Raw genomic sequence first — 5,154 nt, 5'->3', positions numbered from 1 at the left:
TCAAAAGGTGTCTGTTTTGCAACATTTAAATCATTTAGGACATATCTAAACAAACAACATTGCTTTATTGTAAAGAATTTGTACATAACCCATTTGTTGTGTGTATTGTGAAAAAGGAAAAGGGTAAAAAATCACATGTGGACTACATACATTAACAGAAAATATATTTGAGCATATTATACAGGTTTACTTATTCATCAGTCTGTAAAGGACATGTTGAAGACTGTGAAATTCTTACAATTAATGAACATGAAATATGACACATCTTGAATTGGGCTATTGTTGGCATAATGAATCCCTCATACACTACTAAATTGCCATTCAGGTTCTGTGGTTGTGGACAATGCATGAACGCCTGCCATGATTGTGAATGCAGTGAGAGCATGGTGGACTGAAGCCTTAATCAGTTATGAATCCCTGCTTCGATGAATAGAGGACAGATAAATTAATCTTGTTGTCCATGTTTTGAGAAATGAGTTGAGGACTTCATTGGTCACTTTACAACAGACATAGTAATTTGTATATGTAGTTGTTTATGATGAATTGAAGTTACAAAATGTGTTTGTTATGTCAACAATAATACCAATGATATACCACATTGTTATCCCAAAGTCCTTATATATGGAAGGGAACCCTCTTCTTCCATAACAGAAGTCCAACACCTATCTAAGTGACCAACAGCAGCTGTTGTGTGCCAGCAACCTCACTATACAGCACATCATGTGGAAAACTGAGGAATTACTTGACTAGATGAATTAAAGGTTAAATAAAGGTATGCCCAAGGTAAGCCATTGAAGAATGACTGCTCTTCTAATCAGTCTCCTTAGCACAGCTATTGTAGTCAAGATCTTGGATTAGTGTTTCATCTGAAGGATAGAACCTCATAAAACAAAGTATCCCCTGTGACTAAACAGGTGCATTGATTTTGGAATTTTTAAATAGAGGGAAGAGTGCCACCTACTGGTACAAATACACCACCTACAGCAACCTGATTTTTGTTAGGCGTCTCCTACCCTAGTTTTGTCCAGACCTTACCTTGTTCAGCCTCCAAAATCCGTTGAATTGAACACTGAGGGATATTGGTATGGTGGCCTGCCCTTTGTAATTTATATGTGTATATTTACCTTTATAAGTGTGTCCCTATAACTAGTCTCCATCTTGTTTTTGTTTGGATGGCATGTAAGAGAAATTAATCACTCTTTAGACAAATGGAGCTCCTATCGCATATTTACACACTTATCTATTGTCCGAAAGCTGCTCTTAAACTGGTGGTGGGAAGTATCATTTTCTACAGAAGGATGGAACCTTTCTTGAAAGCACAGGACTTAGACTGATCTAAGAGCACACAGCCATAAGGTAATTTCTCATAGCCAATTCAGCCTACTCAGTTATATGATGAAGTATAACCTGAAACTTCAAAAGAGTCCCATGGCAGGAACTGTTCCCTGGAACTGTGCTGCAACACCTCAAACCCCATCACTGTACTGCACCTTGAGGCCATTATTGATGAATGATCATGTCTGTTCATGTGGTGTGGTAATCCTTATTCATCGGTGTGTAGTACCAGTGCACTAAAATCTAAATACAAATTTAGTAAATTCTATGCATTTAAATAAAAGTTCAACCATGGTTTTTAAACGGTAATTTTAATAAGTGTCATTTTCAGCTAGAGTATAGCTTTGCATTATAATATTGACATACCTGAAGCTGAAATGTTATATTTTCACACATCAGACCTCTTTCAGTCATCGTAGTTAATTTTATAAAAGCTATTTTTGTTTGCTGTTGCAACCTAAGCATTAATTCAATATAAATGAATAAGTTGTCGCATTCCTCCAGTGGTCAGGTTATATGATTATATTAATAAACGGCTTGTATTAAATTAAGGCATTATTTAATAACCTTCAAATAATTTGATGGAAAGAAGTTAGTTTTACCGTGGACTTTGCATCTTGTGTGGTGCTTTTTATTTAGCACATTTACTATTTACATTCTCCACTGAAACCTGGACCATGTGAACTGTCATTGCATTTTTGTCAGCTTTCTGTTAGAGGAATAGTAAGAGCTGTATAGTTCTGATAAACTTGATGCAGTTTTTATGAACCAGGAATTCGATACCTTTTCAAGAGCCAAGACGGAGATCCAAAAGGAAACTTTGCAAAGAGAGTTGTATAAATGTACTCTGACATTTTTGACCACCAGAGGTCATTGCTGTTCAAAACTTTATACAGTACACTTTATACAGTTTGTGCTTTAAAACTATATTACTGACAGACACGTCTGCCAAAGACAGGTTCAATACTATATTAAAGTTTGTTTTAAATATTATTACTCTGTTTTCACTCTATTATCTTTGCCTCCACCTTCAGTTTACAAATTTCAGATGTATATATGGTTGTCCTGGTCCTGGAGGGCTAGTGTGTTTTTCATTCCAATTCTGCTCTTAACAGGCTAAACCAGCTGGTTACTTTCTTAACTGGAGCTGGAGTCTATGAGCTACACCCAGCTCTTCAGGTGCTGCTGATTTAAAGAGAACTTCGATTACTCTGACACATGCAGCCTTCAAGACTAGGTTATGGGATTAATAGTGGACTTCTGTTTAGTCCAGAGCCAGTCAATTCCATCTTTGAATTTTTTTTTCACTAAACTGCAATGGAAAACGGGCAGCCTAACATCACAATGACCGAAAAAGAAATAAAACACAAAAAAACAAGATAAAAACTATGGGCTTGTAGAGTACTGTATATAGATATACATGATCGAACTGTATACATCAAATATCACTTAAACCAAAATCACAAACAAGTGTGCTTTTATTAGTATGACCCTCAAAATCGGTGCTGGTCTTGGTTCATATTCTTTAAAAGTTATTGCTTCTTTCATCCCTTCTTAATAGTCACCTCAGCTGCAGATGTGCTACAACTATCATGGGTTAACAAGCCTCTGAGAAAAAACCAATAGGGCTTCCTACCTGTTCATATGAGCTACAGTATACTGCTGCTTCCCCCAAAAACAATGTGCCTTCAGTACTTCTATAGTACTTCTGTGCAGTACTTCAATGTTGCTATTTACTGTTCTATATGTAACTTTTATGCAACATTTCCTCTTCCTTAAGAGGCGTAATCTAGTAACATTTAAAATAGAAAATCTGACCCAGTATTGAAATGATGCTATTTTTTGCCAATGTTTCACTGCTAGTGGCAATAGTCTTATTTAAATGTTTGTTGAGCAAGCATATTTTTGAAACAGCTGGAAGTAAACAGTCATTGTAATTTCTGTATGCAATAATCACAATCTGCATTGCATGATTCCGGCCAGCTCTAAACATCTTTATTCTGGTATGTATAAACATCTAAAAAAAGCCTTGAGAGTTGTAATTATATGAGACACCTTGGTGTAGAAAGTATTTTGTGGAGATAGTGTGTTCCCTGTGTTCATGCATTTTTTAGTGCATCATCTGAGGAGAACAGCACAGTTCTCTGAAAGAATGAATGTTTTATAACAAAGAAACTGATACCTGTCATTGAATTACTGCACAGCCCAAGGTATACGATTTACAAAGCAAGTGCCTGATCTAAAGGAGAGATCCAGAGATGTCAGAAATATATTTTTGTGTGATGTATTTTATCTATGATTTTATCTGCTCACCTGTATAATAAGACTTTTAATCTTGCCGACAAGAACAAAAAAAAAACTTATGGCTTTGTACCACTTGGAACAAAAAGAAATGAGGTCAGGAACTTGAGAATGCAGAGTACACTGTATAATCATTTGTTGTATAAAAATTATTCACCATTTATCTCCTCCATAATAATGTATAACAGCAGATTCACCTCTGAATGCACTGTATAATCATCTTGAAACCAACCCAGTGGGACCCAATAGAAGGCAAAAATCATGCCCGATTATGATGGTTTGCTAGCTTTGTAGTAATTACAGTTAGTCACACATACAATTGCCAAATCCCCTTGCATTCCCATAACACATCTACTGTATGTGATTTACAGTAATAAATGTAACAAAGAAGCTGTATCTCACTCTCAGAACTTTGTTCATCCTAGTTTTGTGTAGTTAAGTTATTTTCCACCTGAAGATTTAAAGAGAACAAAATATATTTGAACAAGTAATAGGTTTATTCCATGCTGAAAAAAAGAAGAAAGAAAACACAACGTTTCGGTCGTGGAGCCTTCTTCAGGTGTGAGCCTGACCCACCTGACCCACCTGAACTACTACAAAATATATTTGTTTGTGTTCCTGTAATATAACTGAAGGAAATGCATAGCATGGAATGGGAAATGCTTTGTAAACTGTTAAACTGACAAACCAACAGAGCTCACAAACTTTTACAAAGGCTTCACCTGCCTGCACAGTTAATGATGAATGAGTCCTGTCTTGTCCTGTCCTGTGTTAAAGGGTCTGAGCAGTTTCTTCCTGACATGCGTAAAATATCCATAAAACATTTTGTAGTTTTGTAGTTGCTATTTTGATATTTAGTTTAATATTGATATTAAATGTTTGCACATTTGGATTTTTATTGTACTATTAAAAGAAACTAGCCAAAAAAAGTGCAGTGTCTTCATGCAGAAATGTAAAGATAACTTAATAATGTACTGTAGAACTATGAATAAAACCTCATTAGTACTGCTTTGATTGAAACAAAACAGCTACAACTAACGTCTTAAAAGTACATTGTGGTAAACATTTAGGCTCAAAAAGGATTTCAGATTTTTTGTTTGTTCGAAAAGCTCTAATAATAACACAGCACAAATCTGTGTTGAAATCCTGCAATGTTGCTGTTTTATACCTTTGCTGTGAAAATTGTTCTCAAAATCATGCCCCAAACTGTGACCACCAACACATGTTCATGGGACATTCTAGAACATTAGAGTTGGTGTGGTTTTTAAATATTTCTTTTTCACAAAAACGTAACTTCAAAGTAGTGATGATTTAGCGAAATTGAAGTCACCCCACTTCCTTCTATTGGCCATTCAGGAGGTTCAGTGACCGGTTTCATATCGGATTTCTGCAACGGTCATTTGAAACCAAACAAGGACCTTGTGTACCTGAAGTCAGGTGATCACCTGCAGAAGGATTTAAACAAGACAGATTTTCTCAGAGAATAGCATTCTAGAGTTTCCGTGCCCAGCTGAAACG

The sequence above is a fragment of the Atractosteus spatula genome, chromosome 9, assembly GCF_055471065.1.
Source record: "Atractosteus spatula isolate fAtrSpa1 chromosome 9, fAtrSpa1.hap1, whole genome shotgun sequence".
NCBI classification, from domain to species: Eukaryota; Metazoa; Chordata; class Actinopteri; order Semionotiformes; family Lepisosteidae; genus Atractosteus; species Atractosteus spatula.
Note: the sequence above shows the minus strand (reverse complement) of the source record.